Genomic DNA, 20,114 nt, shown 5'->3' with positions numbered 1-20,114 from the left:
TTTTATTCCTTCTTGCTATTCTCATTTTCTTGAAGCATTGATTTCTTGATTTTATTTAGTTATCTATTAATGTTAACTTATAGCTCACTGAGCTTCTTTCAAAGTGAATAATTACTTTGAATTCTTTATCAGTTTGTAAATCTCCTTTTCTTGAGAGTTCATTCCTGGAGATTTATTTTGTTTCTTCTATTGTATCATAGTTCTCTGAATATTGTGGTCCTTGTAGCTTTGTGTTCATGTCAGTATGTTTGAAGAAGCAGTTATCTCTTCCACTCTTTACAGATGGTTTTGACAGGAAAGATCTTCACTAGTTATTCTGGCTAGATTCTGGGAGTCTTTGAAACTTTTCTATGGGTATTCACACACCACACCTCATCCTGCATTTCAGGGTTATGCCTTTTCCTAATTTTGTAGAGCCAAATGGGTTGCCATAAGCCACCCACTTCTTCTTCCTAAATCAGTGCAGCAAGTGGTCTGGACATTGGGTGCAAACTCCACTTCTCTTCCTCCTTCTTGAAGGGGAATCAAGGCTTACGCCTTTTCCAAGGTGCACCCCTTTTCAGGGTTGTATACCTTTTCCCAATCTTGCAGATCCATTCTGGCTGCTGAGAGCCACCCACTCCCTTTCTTTGTTTATACCTGCCTCTAGGCTTTCAAACTTTACTTCGTCAAAACTCAGGATGAAGTGACAGAATCAGTGCTCTGAGGCAGTGCCTCAAAAGTCCGGAGATACTGAGTACATGCTTTCACTCGCCGTATCTCAGATCATATTGAGCTCTCTCCGTGTTAACCTCTGCCCATATGAGAGAGGATCTGATGTGGGTAAAGTGAAACTGCTCTTATTTATTTCAATAAGCTTGTTCTGGGATGTGTGTTCATTTGGAGTGCTGCAATCTCTTAACTGGATTCTAGAAATATTGTAAAGTTATTTTGATCTATATGTCAATGTTAGTGCAGTGTTTCTGTGGGAGAACAAGAACTGGAATTCCTCTTCCACCATCTTGTTTATTACCCCGTGAGCCACATTTATGTCTACATATTCTGTTTATTTTAATTCTGTACCAACTGTTTTTACATCATCTCTTTGTTTTGAGTGTTTTGTGTGTGTTTAATAGTTTGAAACATTTTAATTTAATAGCTCTGTTATATGACACTTCTGAACGTCTAATCTTATCATCTCTTGCTCATGGTAATTTTTTTCTGGTGTGTTTTGGAATGTTATTTTTAGGTCATGTTTATTATTTAAGGAATCTATCAGTGGAGAACCTAGAGTAAGAATATATATAGTCATGACACTTTTTGTTTGATTCTGCCATGTTTCACAGGATGTTACCACCCAAAACTTCTTTCTACCTTACCTTCCTGGCATAAGGATTCTTGTTGTTGTTGTGTTTTGTTGTTTTGTTTTGTTTTATTTTGTTAGGGAGAAGTTTTGTTTTGCTTCTTGTGGTTGTCGGGGTTCACAAGGTTTCCTGATCTTGTGTAGGTATAAGTTCAATCTTCTTAGAAGAAATGAAACTTCAACTTACACATTAATTTCCCCTGAATTATTTCCTTCCTTTCTTTGTTGTCTCCTTCTTTTGTTCCTTCCTTCATTTCTCACTTCCTTCCTCCCGCCCTTTCTCCATCCTCCCCTTCTCCTCTTTCTTCTTTGATGAATAGTACATTCATGTACTATAAATTATGAAACTATAAAAGGGTATATTATGAAAAATAAATCACCTCCTCTTCCTGAGGCCCATTATTCTGGTCCCTTATTATCAATTTCTTCAGTGTTCTTTCAAAATTGTTTTATGCACACCCATGTTGTCTTCTCCCATCCATATGTCACAACATTTATATTGTGACATATATATAAGAACGATTTGTATTTTGTATAAATATACTTTTAGAAATTATCCCTTCTTTATGCATAAAAACCTGTAAATATTCTACCTAGTGGGGTCCTCATATTCTATGTACATAATGTCTATTGTCAATGTTTTTAATCTTTTGCTTTAACAAACAATGTATTGCAGTGAGAACCTTTCATATAATTACTTTTATATATATGTGAGGACATTTTAGGATAATTCTCAGAAGTGAATTATGATTCAAAATATATATGCTTTTTGTAAGAAATGCAAGAAACTTCCATACTCTTCACAAACAGATTTTTGTCTCTACTCACAGGTAAAATTGATGTCTCATTAATTTTTAATTTTTAAAAATATTTTTATGAACAAGATGAGCTTTAATAAAAGCTTCAAAGTCATTTTCATTTTCTTTTCTGTAAATTTTGCATGTACATACTTTGGCCATTTTTGTAACCATTGTAGGACTTTTGTTGACTTGGAGCCGCTAAGCCCCTATCATGGGTACAAGTGGAGTGCTGAGATTATCCTGCTCAGATTCATTCTCAACTCTGACACTATAGCAATCAATTTAAACCATAAATCTGTCTATGCTTCTGACCAATTTAAATCCCTTTGGTGGCTTCTTAGTAACAAAAATACACTTAATTACCATTAAATGGTAATGTAAAGCCCTCCATCATCTGGCTCCTATTTATCTCATAATTCACAGCTTTAGTCATCAACTATTTTGAACTTAACTACTCCAGCAACACTGAACTTGTTCGCACACCATGTTGCTTTCCCAATACTGCATCCTATTCCCAAAACACATTCCCCTTGGTCTTCATTTCAGTTGCCAACCTCTTATCCTCTATCCTATACTTACACCTTTTCTGAATTAATTTTGGTTTATCATCTATGATGCATTTAAGCTATAACTCCCTTTAATCTCTCAAGGTTGAGTTCAGTGTCACTTTTCTGCATATTCAAATTGCCTACTGTACCATTCAAATGATCTGAATTTGTGACTGTCTCTCCACTTGGCTGAGAAGGTATTGTCAAGGTCTCTTTTCTACTGATCTTTGAATTCTTAGACTGTAGCATGTGTACAGTAGGTACTCAATAGTATTTATTGAATAAATGAATGTATCCACAAATAAACTCAGATAACCCTCCCCAGGGACAGAGAATTAGAAAAAGTGTGAGAGGGCAAAATGGATGCAATGGTGTACTCTCCTGCCTAACCACTTCCCATCAAACACACTGTTAGGTACATGTATTAGTTTTGAGTTAAACAAAGAAGCAGGGGAGAAAAAAGAAAACACACACACACACACACACACACACACATTTTCAGAAGCTCATTGAGATGGTAGAGCACACACATAGGATAAATATCTGTAATTTAAAAATTCATATGAATAAATCAATTCAGAATGGGAAAAAATTATCAGAGCCTGGGAGAATTCATGCCTCTCAAGAAATAAATAATATTTTCATCTGAGATGAACTGGTCTAATTAGTGTTGGTTAGCTATCACCATCATCATGGAAACATAATTGACATTTTGAGCAGTATTTTTTAAAGTTTATCCCTACTGTTGAGATTACTCAACTGTTTCAGAAAATATAACTAAACAAAAAGTACAGGTGAGTGGATATGTATGCCATGAAGGCAATTCTTAAATTGCCTTCTTAGATCAAAGCTCTGACTATCTTTCATTAATGCCCCTTTCATTAATGCCCTTTTAAGCAGTTAACCAGCACAATGTTGGAGGTCTCCCTGGGCTCTTTACTTGGGCTGAGAGTCCCAGAAAATTAGAGGAATTCTGGTAATCAGTAATGTTCTCCTTTCACCATACTGTTATCATCTTGGTTACAGCATGGGAAAGAGATATTTAATTCAAATTATTGGGTCTGGATCTTCTGTTTAGGTTATCTGATCTCACTGAATGCTTCCTGGAAGTAGATCAGAGGAAAAAGGAAGGAGAGGACCCCCAGCTCATACTAATGGCTAGTTTCCTGCATTGTGGGCAAAATCCATTTCTAAATTCTGGCCTGAGACATCAACCATTTTAGATAAGGCACCAAATTATAAAAGACAGATTAAAATAGACTTTGGGGGAAAATGAATAGTGGAGGGGAGAGAGAGAGAGAGAGAGAGAGAGAGAGAGAGAGATGATTTGTTTTGTTTTAGACTACTGGGGGGTCTCCATATTCAAAGAGTTAAACAACCAGCCTCAGAAAGTAAAAACTAAGACAATTCTGGCCCTTAGGCAATGAAAACCAGGGATGCATATTGTCATCTCGCTCTTCCTGTCTCCTCTCTGTTTCCCTTGGCCAATGGTTTTACTCTTTCTTTCTTTTTTTTTTTTGTAACTTTATTTTTTTTTAGAATATAACACTATTTTTTAACATATGCAATTATTTTCCATCATTTACAATACAGTAGTTACAATGACACTCCAAATGGATAAGCAAAGTAAAAAATCAGAACCCCAACTTCTATTTCATGTAATTAGACTTATACAGAAATTAGAAGGTTAAGTACCAACTAGTTAATCACCTAATTTCACAGCTATCTGAAGTGGCAATCGTTATATAGCAGCTTATCTATGGTACATTCAAGAGGTTTTACTCTTTCTTATAAGCCAATGACTTTACAAGGTGGAAGATACTGATTCTAACAGCAATAGGTTTACAAACTCACAGCTTCAGAGTAGAGAAAATAAATATTTTACTCCACAGTTCCTGGAATGCAATATTCCTGGAACAGAATGCAATTAGCCAGGCTCAGCTTGAGCCACATGGCCACTACTTGGGTAAGTCTGTGACTTGTGGGGGTTGGGGTCCTGTGAAGATTCCAACTTGAATCGTGTTTATTCCTTTGAATAATTACTACATTTGACTGGGGCTGGTGTCAAGGGGTCTAGGGTGCTCTGTAAGAGCCACAGGATGAAAGGTAGAGAAGGGAGTGTTATCAACAGCAGAAGAAAGGGAGAAATTGGGACAGAAAAATAAAAGACATAAATTTCAGCAACCACCAGAATAACATTGATTTTATGGGACATTATGTTCTGTTTTAACAGTGCTTCTGACAAATGAACTTTGTGAACTTACAAATTGGGGACCGCCTATATCTGAAAAATTACTCAAGGGAAAAAAGGACAATGGTTGTGGGAGAAAGTGCATCATGTCACTTATCATCTGTTTTTCCCTTGAAGAACAGGCGTGGCTTTCCTTTGGGTTTCTGGTAGTTCCAACGAGGTTGCTTCCTTAGTTGATAGGCCAAAGCCATTGCCCTTTAGGTCAAAGCCCAAAGTCAGTCTGATTGTCAGCAGTAAAATCTCTCCTGTCCTCGGAGGAGTGAATCAGGAAATTCTTTACAGTATAAAACATATAGATTATTTTCTTGACAGGTCAATATTTATAACATACAATATCAAATATAAATTAACACCATACAAATAGTGTGTGTCTATAGTCTATATAGTTTATTCTTCTAAACTAACTGCCATAAGGTTCATGTTAAAATGTTCCTTATGATGAGAGATTTATCATAATTATCCTTATACTACATAGACATATATAGATAATAGATAGATAATAACTACATGGAAACAATATGGTGTGTAGTGTATTTATTTTTTATAGCAATGCCAAAATAATATCAATTATTATACCCCAGAAAGCCACACTATGCTTACTTGACCATATAACCCTGCCCTAGAGTACTTGAGCAACTCATCTGTCCTGAAGAAAAACCTATAGAAATACAATGTAGGAAAATTGCTCCGATTTTTGGCAGGTAACTCTGGAAAGATTTTTTAAAAGTCATTTCATGCAATTGTTTTACAAATGTTTAAAAAAAAAAGGAACAAGAGTGTGGAAAGTTTCCCAAAATGCAGAATGCAAAATCCAACAATCACAACTGAAATACAGTTTGTAACAGCTACCAGATTCTCAACAACTTCCTAGGGAAAAGCTCCCAGAAAAAAAAAATAACTTTTTTTTCATTTGTAAAGTTAAAATGCCCTCCTCCTATGTTTATTTTCTTTCTTTCCCTTAACAACAGAAGAATGTACAATTTCATAACAACAGACATTCATTTTGCTTTTGATTGAGTCACTTTATGCAGATATGTGACCCGTTGAAAAGAGAATTGAGAAAAAAATGTTCTTCTATCCCTGGCACTCTTCTACACTCACTAGAGCATCTGAGGTGACAGCACTGTCATCAGAAATTATCACGTTCTATGATTGAGTCATAACTATTCACTTCCAGAGCCTTTGGACTAAAGAGTTTTGCACTGGAGACACTACATAACCCAGTGTGAAACAGATCAGACTTTAAGTAACCTTCAACTTTGAAGGGGGTCTGATCTCAGACTTGTAGTTTAGAAAATCTAGGTTACAAACCTTGCTCTTTCTACAGTATTTAAAATGCTTTTGTGGAGCACATATGTTTTATTACTTTCTTAGCTGATGGTAAGAAACCCATTGACATTTAAATCTGCTCTCTTACAAAGCTAAATTTAGCCTCATTTTGACAGTTTACTTTGGCCCTAAAGTATTTCCTTTAGTCACATACCTTCAGTAGTCTAACCCATCCAGTGTGGTATTAAATGGAATTAAGAATTCACAAGCTCGTGTGATTATCCTTTCAATTTAAAGGGAAATTTGACCTCTGGGAAGCGAAAATGGACTTATTTCATACACTTATTTTATACAGTTAGTGGTGACTCTTGTGATTTAATTTTGAATAATTGTCTCATGGCCATATACATATAACTCCCCAGACTTTCAACTACACCTCTTGAAATTCAGTTTCAGAAATTACATTGGGAGAAGCAATGGCAACTACCCTAAGGATTGAGTGTCTTGAAATTCAGTATTTTTTTTAATGCAGAGAGGCAGTAAATGGAATTACTACATATTAAACAGCTCAGTGTTAGTTTCTTATGTTTTGTTATACTTTTTCATGTTTTTATAACTAGCTGAGATTGAACAGTAGAAAAAGCAAAAAGAAAATAACATCAAATACAAGGTCTTCAAATTACAGCCCTGACACAAAATAATATGCCTTCTAGAACACATTATGTCAATTATCTGAAATTCTATTCTCTATGTATCATTTAATAATAGCCGCTGTAACAAACAATTATAAAACCTCATATTTTCATTATTAATACATAACAAAATATATTTTCTGATCACAAAATCCATTGAGAATGTTCTTTATCAGATAATTCTTGGGAGAGCAGTCTTTCAAGAAGCAATTTAGTGGCGTGTCTGGGTGGCTGTAAGTTGAGTTTCCAACTCTTGATTTTTGGCTGAGGTCGTGATCTTGGAGTCGTGCACTGAGCGTGGAGTCTACTTGAGGTTCTGTCTCTTTCTCCCTCTGCCTCTCTCCCCTACCCCTGTGCATGCTCTCTCTCTCTAAATTAAAAAAAATTAAAGAAGCAATTTAGGGATTATTTCCCTTCCATATTGTGGTTCTGTTAATTTAGAGTCTTTCACTTTTGGTTCCAAAGACCCAGAGAGGGAGAGAGAGAAAGCAAGAAAGACCATGTAGGATAATTCAGGAGCCAGACCTAGAAATGGCTTATATCATGACATCATGGCTTATATAATTCCATGGACAAGAACGCCATCATATCCACAGAGTGGATAACCTATATCAATTTTGAATATTATTGAATAAGGTGAACTCTTTAGTTGTGAGGTAAGCTGAAATGATGGATATATATATATATCACTACCTTTCCCACAAAATGGAAAATAATGCAGTTACATGAGTTCTATATCCTCCTCCACAATCTGTACTTTAGTGAGTAAATTAAAGAAAAAATACAGGATAAGATTCAAGGAAGGTAGAACTAGTCAAAATTGCAGAAAGACTGAATCTTTAGGAGTCCAGAACTATGTGTGATGTTTCTTATAATTTCCCACATATTTGCATGCAACATATGGACACTTATTAATATTTACCACTGAAGATACTGAAAGCAGATAGACTTGAAGGTAGGATGAAACTAGTGAAAAGAGCAAAATAAAGATTGGGCACTCTTGAGACACATGTTTTTTTAACCTCAGTATGTGACTGTTAGCCAGTCTTGGCATGGAGGAAAAAACCAATAGGGAATTAAACAATCAGTCCAGAAGAGAATCTTTTTTAACCCCCTTTACATGTACATCTCCATTTCCGTTGAAGAACTTGGATCACCTTCCCAGTCTTGGCAATGCAGCTGCATATATCATAAAAGTAAGACTCTTTCCAAGAAGGACAGGTCTTCAAAACTGCTCAAAAACTTGTATTTTAGAGTTTTGTATTGGCTTTATTTGTTGCTAGTGGTAGTTTTCTGTTGTTGTTGTTGGGTTTGTTTTTTCGTTTTATTGGGGTGTGTGTGTGTGTGTGTGTGTGTATGTGTGTGTGTGTGTGTGTGTGTATGTGTGTTTGAGATGAAAAGCAAACACTTATAGATCAAAGAGTCTTGCTTTTGTAGGACGTTTTCCAGAATCCATAAACTATCTATGAGGACAATTCTTCAAACACACAATGATTTCAACAAAATAAAACAAAGCTGTTGGATTTTTGCCCTGCGTTGTCAGGGACAAATGCGTGTCTCCAAATTAGAAAGCCCTTTGCTATAGCCTGGTCTCATGACTTGAAGCTGCCTGCTGATTTATATCAGTTCTGATGCCAATCTGAACCTCGTCTCCAAATTCCAAATGGACAATGGATACACTGTCTTAAAAACAGACTCTGATAGAGAAATAGATGAACTTTTGGGAAATTTAATAATAACCAATATTTATTAAGTATTTTGTGCCAGGCACACTCTAAGATGTTTGTATGCATTAACACAGTTAATCCTTCCTTTGAGGGAGAGAGAAAAAAAAAAGCCTTCTAACTGAAAGGAAATGAGTTTTTAAACAGGATGATGCATCCACCCTGGAAAGTGAGGGTAAGAGTGACAGTCTAGTAGTCCACACTTTAAGGTATGTTTTCCAGCATCTCTGACATGTAGAGAATTTGGAAGTCAACACTCCCACCTTTATAACAAGAAAAGAATTGAATGAACTAAAAATCAACTTTTTTTGAGCCTATCAGAGAACTGAGGTTGTAGGGACAATAGGGACATGAAGGCAATGCCAGAGATTCACAGCTAAGATCCGCTTACCTGAAGAACAGAAGTTACTAGAACTATAAACTCCTGGGAACCCTTAAGTGGCCATTTTGATACATTTCTGGAGACTGAGTTGGATTTGCCTAGATGAGAGACATTCTTGGTAGTCACAGTCTTATGGTGCCCTACACTCTTCCTGGGCTTTCCTTCCAGCAAACCCACTATGTTATCATGGTGAAATGGTGGTAAAGATCCTTTCCTGGCTCTGGCAGCAAAAGGAGAAAAGTAACAGTGGAGTAATATGCCTAAGGCATTCTCCACAGCAAGGGCCTACTCTGTAGGGAAAAATAAAACTTTGCCAGTTTTATCCCACCTGTCATAAGGGTATTTCTCTCACTTCACCACCCTGTAGCTTCTTCCATGATTCACCTAAGCGGGTGAGAGGATCTCAGAAACACATGTGAATGCATGTACTTTTGAACCCACCAGGTGCCAGCTCATCATGAAGTTCAATCCTTTTGTGATCTAGGACTGCAGCACAAAACGCAAACACCACCTTAGTGCCCCCCTGCATGTGCCCAGGAAGGTCATGTCTGCCAGCTTTCCAAGCAGCTGCCACAGAAGGACAATGTCTGCTCCCTACCCGTTCACAAGGATGATGAGGTCGGGGTCATTCATGACACTACAAAGATCAGCCAATTGACAAGGTAGTCCAAGTATAGAGGTAGAGAAAGGAATGTGTCATCTATATCAAGTGGGGAAAAGCTAGCAGCATAACAATTTTCATGGGCATTCACTTGAGCAGGGCAATTATCACTAGGCTAACACTGAACAAAGATGGGGAAAAAAACCTTGAGCACAAAGCCAAATCTTGACAAGTTGGAAAAAAGAAAGGCAAATATGAGGAAGAGCTTACTGAGAAAATGAAGGATGGAAAATCTGTTGTGTAACCATAGTTTAACTATAAATTTTTAGCAAATATAGACTCCTTTGGAACATTTCAAAATATCTTGACCATTTCTTTACCCTCCTTTTTTGCTGCTGATCTGTAGCTGTATAAATCTACTTTTGTAATTTTGATTAATAATTCTGGGAATGAAGTTAGAGACGACTCACCCCATAACCACTTGTGAAGAGCACAGCTCAAGGACCCAGAATTACTAAAAGAAAGATACAGTCATAAGATTACAGAATGGTTTTTCACCTCCAACCCTAGATTACTACTACACCAACAAGGCTCCAGTAGAATGACGGCGGATTGCAATTGTTAGTTTTGCAAGACACAGACTCTCTCTGCAAGGTAGTACTTAGGAAAGTCCAATGTCAACAAGAACATTAGAAGCATTTGAAGCCTCTGGCAGCTACAGCTACAATAAAACCTCTCCTACCCAGATTTACACAAACTTCACACTAAAGGATCATTTAATTTACTTCCTGTTCTCCAACACATAACGTCAGGCTACACAGCAAGAAGAAACAGTCTGAAGGGACAAAGAAAGTATCAGAGTTAGACTGAGACATGGCAGAGCTGTTGGAATTATCATACTAGGAATTGAAAATAAATATGATTAACATCCTAAAGGCTCTAATGGAAAAAGTGGACAGGCTGTAAGAACAAATGAGTAATTCAGGCAAAGAGATGGAAACTCTAAGAATCAAGAGGAAATGCTAGAAATCAAAACCAGAATACTTTTCATGGGCTCATCAGTGGACTGGATGTAGCTGAGGAAAGAATCTGTGACATTAAAGACAGATCAAGAAAAACTTCCCAAACCATCAAGAAGGTGAAAAGACAAGGTTGGTAATAAAACAAAAGTTCTCCAAATCATGGATCAGATAAGGGACTTACATCTAGAAAGGAGTCTGACTCCTGGTTAAAAATCATTTTGTGGTTTTTCAGGTCTGAGCGTGGGCCATGTCACCAGGCAGGTCTTGGGGTAAGGTGCACTCCGTGCATCAGACCTGGTGCACGGCCTGTGCACTGCGATTTCTGAAGGCACTTGTCCTCAAGGACTCAAGCCTCTCTGGCTGGTCAAGATCATGCTTTTTGCGTGTTTACATTCCTAGCCCCAGTGCTTTCATTCCTAGCCCATTTTATCTGTGGCCAAGTACCTCTGCTGACAGTTCCTTCTACGGGGGAACAGGAGGACAACTTTAAGACACTTTTCCTCCTCCAACTCAGTACCCTGTATTTTTACATTCCTTGTCTTTGCCTCTCTCCCCTTCCCCAGCCCCACAATCCCTATGACTGCCAGAGTTTTGCTGGGACTTCCTCAACCATGAAAAAACACTACATCTCTGCTGATCTGCTGGACTGTCGACTGGTGCATCATTCCATGGGGAAAATGCAAAAGGAGAGGCAGTGCTTTCTCTGATTTTATCCTCTTTCTGATACCATCTCAGTAAGTAATTAAGGGCTTAACTCTTTCATTTTTGGCTTGTTGCTTTAAACAGCTACTCTGACACCTGGCAGCTATGCTGTTGCTCCAAGCTCAGCTGCACTCCTGACAGTGAAAATACACATTAAAAATGTTACAACCCAATAATAAAAGATAACCCAATTAAGAACATGGGCAAAGGATCTAGACAAATATTCCTTTAAAGGTATACAGATTGGCAAAAAAAAAAAAAACCCTACATAAACAGATGCTTGGCACCACTACATCTCAGAGAAATGCACAAGAAATGAGACAACACTTTGTACCCACTAAGATGGCTTCAGTCAAAAAGATAAGAATGTGTTGGCAGGGATATAGAGAAGTGGGAACCCTCATACATTGCTAGTGTGCATGCAATATGGTGTAGCTCGTTTGGAGAGCAAACTGAAATTCTTGAAAAGGTTAAACTGGAGTTACCATATGATCTGGCAATTCTCCTAGCTATGTGTGCAAAAAAGATGAAATGAAATCTAATGAAATGAAAGAGAAATGAAAATGTGTGCCCTTATAAAAACACTTAGACAAATGATGATAGCAGCGTCATTCATAATAGCTAAAAGGTAGGAATGACTCAATGTTTACCAATGGATGAATGGATAAATAAAATGTGGTATATCCATACAATGGAATATTATTCAGCGATAAAAAGAAATTAAGTATCATTACTTGCTGAAGCATAAATAAACCTCAAAAACTTGAAGTGAAAACTTGAAGACAACCAAAAAAGGCCTCATATTGTGATCCCATTTATAGGAAATGTTGAACACAAACAAATCTATACAGACAGAAATCAGGCTAGTGGCCATCTACCCCTAGAGGGGGTAATAGAAGAGTTAATGAGTAATATTTAAGGCATGTAAGGTCATAACTAGGGCAAATGAAAATATTCTGAAACTGGTTGTCATGATGGATAATAACTCTGTGAATGTGCCAAAAGTCACTGAATAGTATACTTTAAAGGGTCAAATTATAAGCTATATGAATTATAACTCAATAAAGCTTTACAAAGATATACTTCAAATGTCAAACATTGTATACAATTTCTGAATGAACAAAGATAACGTTTTTTGGCCACCTGCGTGGTTCAGTCAGTTGAACATCCGACTTTGGCTCAGGACATGATCTCACAGTTCATGGGTCTGAGCCCCGCATTGGGCTCTGTGCTGACTTCTAGCTCAGAGCCTGGAGCCTGCTTTGGACTCTGTGTCTTTTTCTCTTTCTGTACCTTCCTTGTTCATGCTCTGTCTCTCTTTGTCTCTCAAGAATAAATAAAATCTAAAAAAAAAGGATAAACTTATTTAGAAATGTACTGACCATATCCCTGTATAGTTTAAAAGTCATTCACTATCTTTTTTGTATACAAGTATATGTTTAGTTCTTAAGATAATATTTTACATATAGTGGTATTCAATAAATATCTATTTAACTAGTCAAATGTTACATAACTGTAATTAGAATACCAGGAGAAGAAAGTGATCATAGAAGAGAAGAAATATATAAAGTAATAATGTCCTGAACTTTCCAAAATTAATGACAGACATAGATTCAGGGAGCTCAGAGAACACCAAACAGGATAAATGCCAAAAAACAAAACAAAACAACAACAACAAAAATATCTTGGTCATCATATTCAAAATTTTGAAAATCAAAGACAGCTGGAGGGTGGAAAAGATCAGAATTATAGTACACTTCTTGTCAGAAACCATGCAAACAAGAAGAAAATGGGGTAAAATATTTAATGTTTCAAGGAAAAAACAACCATCTGAAATTATTTTTCAAAAGTGAAGGGAACATAAAGACTTTTTCAGATAAACAAAAACAGAGAATTCATCACAAGTGCATATAATGTTCAATAAATAGTAAGATAAGTTATTCAGTGATGTTTCAAATAATATAGATCATTTTATGGGTTGAATTGTGTTTACCAAAAAATATATGTTGAAGTCCTAACCCTCACCACCATAGCAAGTGCCCTTATTTGAAAATGAATGTAATCAAGTGAAAATAATGTCATCATGGTGTAAACCAGTATTAATTACTGTTGCCCTCATTTTAAAAGCAGGGAGGGAGATTTGGACAGAGAGGCAGACATACCTAATAAGAAGATAAAGTAAAGAAAACATATATAATGTCATCTACAAGCTGAGGAATGCCTGAAGCTACCAGAAGCTGGGAGAGAGGTGTGGAACTGAATCATGCTCTAAGCCTCATCTATCACTGATGTGGTGGACTTAGATGATGTGGTTTTAGATTCAGAGCTGAAATAATTCAGTTTGTGGGACATTGGAATAGAGTGAACATCTCTCAGAAGGAATCAACCTGCCAATATTTTGATTTTGGACTTCAAGCCCCTCAAACGGTGAGATGAATTTCTGTTATTTAATTCACCCAGTATGGAAATCTTTGTTATGGCAAGTCAGAAAACTATTACAGATTATGGTAACAGTGAATGCTGTGGTGACACATCTAAAAATGTGGAAGCAGCTTTGGAATTTGGTAACATGCAGTGTCTGGAAGAATAATGAGGAGTTTGATAGAAAAAGTCAAGGTTACCTTGAAGAGACTGTTGTAGAAACATGAATGTTCAATGTGCTTCTGGTGAGATCTCAGACAGAAATGAGGGACATATTGTTTGAAACTGCAGGAAAGGCAATCCTTATCATAAGGTGGCAGAGAACATGTCTGAATTGTGTTCTTTTGGGCGGTAAGTAGAATTTGTAAGCAATGAACACAGATATGTAGTTGAAGCTATTCCTGACAAAGTGTTGACGGCGTGGTCTGGTCTCTCCTTGCTGCTTATAGTAAAAGGCAAAAGGAAGGAATTGCTAGCCGGAATTTAAGAAGGTAGACTGAGCATGTCAGCAGAAATACTTCCAGCTTGGACTGAGGAAGATAGAGACCAAACGAAATGAAGACTTTCAGACTTCTAGGATTCTATAGGCAGGAAACAGGTGAATAGACACTTTAGCTGTGAAAATGTGTTTCTCTTCAAAAAAAAGAATTACCTCACGGGAAGTTCAGAGACCAGTGGGTCTGTCATTGACATTAGGGCCCTGAGGCCAAAGGCCAAGGGAACTGGGCCACAACCTCCTCTGTTCCAAAAGTCAGGGCCACATCATGAGTTCCAAAGGGTGGGGTCACTTCCCAGGCAAAGAAGGATGGGCCACCACCCAAGGCTGCCACCCCAGTCGGTTCAGAAGACAAAGCATTGAACCAAAGAGGATTAGTCTCAAAGATTAAATCTAATGGATTTATCCTACTAGTTTTCTTGCTTGTTTAGGACCCATGACCCCCCTTTGCTCCCTTGTTCATCTTAAAATGGGAACATCTACCCTATGCCTGCCCTACCACTGTATTTTGGAAGTGGGTAACTTGTCTTGTTTCACAGGTTTGCAGGTAAAGAGGATTACTGCCCCAAAATGAATCACATCCCAATCTCTATTCATAGCAAGCTGACCGATTTAAATGATGGGATTTTGGCGCTAGACTGATAAAGATTTTTGGGATGTTGGGATAGGGTGAACAGATTTTTCATATGAGGAGGACATGGATTCAGGAGGCTTGGAGACAGATTACTATGAATTGAATTGTGCTCCCCACACAGTGATATGTTGAAGTCCTAACTTCAGCAACAGAGAATGACACTCGATTTGGAAATAGAGTCTGTTCAGGGATAATCAAGTTCAAATGAAGTCATTAGGGTGGGCCCTAATCCAATATGAGTAGTTTCCTTATAAAGAGGGAAAATTTGGACATAGAGTTAGACACAGAAAGGAACAATGATGTGAGGATACAGAGGATGCCATATACAAGCCAGAGAATGTTTGAGACTATCAAAAACTAGCAGAGGGGTCTGATTCTTCCCTACAGCCCTTGGGGGAACCAATTCTGCTGATGCCTTGATTTCAAACTTCTGACCGGCAGAATCAAGAGACAATAAATTTCTGTTGTTTAAGCCACCCATTTTGCGGTAATTTATTATGGCCCAGAAATTCGTTTCTACATAAAGAAAAGAGTAGCATTCTCAATAACCACTTTAAATATGAAGCAATTAAAAGACAAAAATTTTCAGAAGGGATAGAAAAATACAATACAACTATCTACTGTCTATAAAAAAAAAGCTTATTTTAAATATAATGATTCAAATAGATTGAAAGTAAAGGGACAGAGAAAAATATGCCAGTTAACTGTAATCAAAAGAAAGCTGATGTGGCTATATTAATTTCAGACAAAGCAAACTTCAGAACAAGAAGGTTATCAGGGATAAAGAAAGGGATTGCATGATGATAAAGGGTCAATTCTTCAAGAAGATATAACAATCCTAAACATGAATGCATCTAACATCAGAGTGTCAAACTACTTGGGGCAAAACCTGTAGATCTGGAAGGAGAAATAGATGAATCCTCATCACTTGGTGGACATCAGAGCCCACCAGGGCACCCCTAAACTGACATCACAAGTCACCCCTAAATTGATATTACTATCATATACCAAGTATTCTTTATTTTGATGACTGCCTTCCATCCATAAAAATATGGATTATATGCATTAGGACACATAATACTATGATAAATTGAACATGAAAACATATATTTATTGTATTTAGGCAACACCCTCAACATTTCATCACTTAGTTTAATAATTACACAGTGAGGCACACTTGGGTGGCTCAGTAGGTTGAGTGTCCAACTCTTGATTTCCACTGGGGTCATGATTCTGGAGTCATGGGATCGAGCCCCAAGTCAGGCTCAGCCCTGAGTGGGGAGCCTGCCTGGAATTCTCTCTCTCTTTCTTCGTCTCTCTCTCCCTTGTTCATCTCCCCTGCTCACCCAAGCTCTCTCTCTTCAAAATAAAATAAAATAAAATAAAAACAAAAATAAACAAAATACACTGTGATCTTTGTTTATTTTCCCCTGCATGTTTCTTTGCAAAAGGTATTCTCTCTAGGGTGCTGTTAATGTCTTCAAGGCACCGTCATATATATGGACTCACAATTGAACGCTTCTTTAATTCCCTGAGCCCATCCTGGACCACTAGACTCAAGCAAAGGAGCTGAATTTTGTTAGGCTAATATCTTCACCCTTATTAGGCATCTGTAAATCTATCTAAAAGAAAAGATTATTCTCTTGCTTTAGTTTTCCTTTCCACCATTATTCATTTGTCATCCCCTTTCCCTCTTTTAACTCATTGTTGGTTTTCATTCAAGTCCTCCTTCTATTCCCCGAGTACAACTGTAAGATTAAGCAGAGGATTAACCCATAGAGGTGGCAGTAATAAGTCTTGCCAATGCTTTTCCTTTTACAAATAGAGTTGGATAAGATTGGGTAAGTACAAGCTTATGTCTGTCTCATCCAACGGATAGAAAAGCAGAAACAGATCCAGCTGAGACAGGGAAGGAGATACAATAGCCTGCCATTATCCTAGGGAGTTGTACAGTGACATTCAGGGATAATGTATTGGTGGCGTGTTACGCAATTGATCTTTTTTATGCAACTCTTAAGTGAAATCCAACTCCTGGCTCTACAGGACCAAACATAAAGAACAGGAAACTAGAAGTAGAGAAAAAGTTATGTAGGTTTCCATGCCCCACTCCTCTTCCCTGTCTTCTTTGCAGTATCCCAACGATTTTTCCGATGGAAAACTTGCTTTCCTTCCATGCATGTTAAATCTTCACACACGTAGTCAACTACAGAGGCCATCATTTCAATCCATCCTGAGCCTCACTTTTTTAAGCAAATGTTTCTACTGTTCATCCAATGTTCAGTCATCCCCTTATTTGTAGGGCTGAAATCTTACTTATGAGACTTTGTAGTCCGTGTTGCACTACACCTGCAATAAAATAGGTTCTCTGACCAGGAAATATATAAGCAAGAAGTCCAAACTGAAATAATATTTTATGTTCTAGCTTCTATGGTGTTAGGGGAATTCACTTTAGTTATTACATATGCAAATCCAAACCCCAAATGAATAACTATCTCAGTAAAGGTCTATTCGTATCCCCCACAGAGTCACGAATTATCTGCCAGCTATGGGTGGGCCCAGATCACCTGGGTATGAGGCCCATGGCTGTATTTAGTCTCTGATATTTTGTTGACAGGGTAATTTTTAGTCACTTTTTAAGTTTCTGAGTGAGTTAAATACATCTTTTTTTCTTGCCCATTATTGCATGGCTTGAATGTCTACAGCCACTAATCTCCTTACCCAAAACTCCACCTCCACGCTCCACCTCCACGTAAAAAAGAGCATTCAGTTTTGGGTTCAAGTCACCTTAGAAATCAGAAGGGAGGGGCACCTGTGTGGCTCAGTCAGTTAAGCGTCTGGATTCGGCTCAGGTCATGATCTCATGGTTCGTGGGTTCGAGCCCCGCGTCAGGTTCTGTGCTGACAGGTAGGTCAGAGCCTGGAGCCTGCTTCAGATTCTGTATCTCTCTCTCTCTCTGACCCTCCTCTGCTCCCACTGTCTCTCTCTGCCTCTCAGAAATAAATAAAAAACATAAAAAATTTAAAAAAAAGAAATCAGAAGGGAATTTTGATGGACATGGCCCACTTTAGGACTTTCTCCCTTCAAGTCCAGGTTTTCTGTAACAGACACCCTAGCTGGGTGTTCCTTTAATTTTCTAGTCATCTAAAGGATTCTTCTCCGATCACATTACCAATCCATTAGTCCTAGTCCAAAAATCCTGGCTATTGCCACTGGGTGGCAGTAACAGTCTTCTGCCAAAAGCTACAGTCAGCACACCTGCCAGTAGCAGAAACTTCCACAATAATCATCACCTTGCTCAGTCCTCTTATCATGTACAGTTAACCTTCAGGATCTATCAGCTGTTTTTTATAGGCTATATTGTACTATGAAATAAGGAATCTGTGGACTCTAATATCACTGCTTATCACAGACCCATAATTAAAGCCAAAATTGCTTTCCAGTGTATCTCATATGGTTTTAAACTAACCATTTGAGTGGACCCGGGTAATTCTAAATATTTCCTATCTAGCATGTGTAATTAAAATGGGTGGGGAGCGAACTTGTACAACATCCCTTTCCCAATGACTCAGATAAGGGAAGAGCCCATTCAGACAGCACATCCTTTACAATGATACATTCTGGTAGGAGTGAGGTAATAACCATGCAAAATTTGTATACATAAATCCCCACTCTAAGCCACACTTCCGCTTGCTGTTCTTCTACCCACACATCACCACATTCCTCTGATGTCAATACAGTGGCCCTAATACCACATTACCAGGTATGGGCACCAGTGTCTAGCCAGCAATCCCAATAAAGTTTCTTCACCATAGGCCTCTTGACCCAGATCAATGCAAATGACTGTGGGTCCCCCAACTGGGGTTTTTTCCCCCTAAGAGATCTGGAGTCTCCCGTGACTCAAAGTCATAATTCCCTCTTTGTGTTGCACTTTTTACACTGGCATAAGCTCTGAAGAGATTTTTCAGCTCTTCTTTGGTGTAATATCCAGATTTTTAATCCACCAAGACCAGGGTAGTTTGAATGAATCTATCTTGATCATTTTACAATCGGAGGAGCTGGTTTTGGAGTTTTTATGATCTTTTATAGTGATTCATGAACATTTAGTGACTACTCCATTTATCTCCCCCTTCCCCCATCTTCTCATGCCATTTTTAATCAACCATAAAATATTTCTGCCTGTTCAATTGTCCCAAGGTTTTCCCCCATCCCTTGTATTCTTATTGCCCTAATTCTTCCTAGGAGAATAATCTTATTCTCCCCCTATCATTAAACCCCATTCAGAAGAACGCAGCAAGGAGATCAAGGGGAGCTTGCCTCAAATCATCTTGTCCCTCCCCACAAAGTAGGCACCCGACATGTCCATGAAGTTGTGACTCCTTTAGCTCAATACCAGCCATCACCTGGTTATCACACAACCAATCTAAAGATGCTGGCATTCTCAGCATTCCAGTAGTCCTGGAGTAGTTCATTTACTATCCAAGAGAAGCAGTGGGCAGTTCTCCTTCCTGGGGCATGTACCACACACTTTTGCCATCATACAGCTTAACCGAGCGGGAGTTTGCCCCTCTGGCCACATCTCTGTGAAAGCTCCAGGCCTAGTGAGCATTCTGGGTATAACTGCACATGATGTCACTTCTAATTCCCCAAACTCAATTTCCCTTTTAATAGCAATTCCCAGAAAAACTGCAAAATGGATCTAAAAGGTAGTGTAATTCTATCATTGACCAAATTCCAATCAAAGCAAGTGTCTTTCTAAATTCCCCCCAGATACTCCATGCCTCCCAATCCCCCCTTTTACAGTCACTGGCCCTAGATGGTGACTCCAGCAGCTTCAGGGTGCTCTTGGTCACTTGAGCTAGAACAGAGAGGAGCAGCAAGGCTCCAACACTTGGCTGACTTCCCCTCAGATGGAATCTCTTTTGCTTTCTATATATCTACCTCCCCTGGCCCTGGACTCACAAATGCTTCTCTGCCTGTCAATGAAAGGAGGATTTCTGTGAGGTCAACCTACAGTAGTCAGGTAGAAACCACCTGGAAACAATGTTTTCATTCCTCCCCACCCCCGCCCCATATCTCACTTTCCTTTCTCCTGAACCATGCCTTAGATTTTATTATCTAAATACAGTGGGGGAGGGCCATTTCAAGTGTCCCATCTGGGTCACCAACTCCATGGTGTTCAGCTAACAGGATGGTGCTCCCCAACTGGGTATTTTGAAAAGAGCTCACCACT

At 38.2% G+C, this 20,114-nt stretch overlaps 1 pseudogene; it reads left to right on the top strand.

The window, feature by feature from the left end:
- The first annotated feature begins 9,465 nt into the window (after positions 1 to 9,465).
- LOC115300814 lies at positions 9,466 to 9,913 on the top strand (annotated as a pseudogene).
- The last annotated feature ends 10,201 nt before the right edge of the window (positions 9,914 to 20,114 follow it).

This window comes from Suricata suricatta, chromosome 1, assembly GCF_006229205.1.
Source record: "Suricata suricatta isolate VVHF042 chromosome 1, meerkat_22Aug2017_6uvM2_HiC, whole genome shotgun sequence".
In the NCBI taxonomy this organism is placed as follows: Eukaryota; Metazoa; Chordata; class Mammalia; order Carnivora; family Herpestidae; genus Suricata; species Suricata suricatta.
This window is presented reverse-complemented; position numbering and strand designations above follow the sequence as displayed.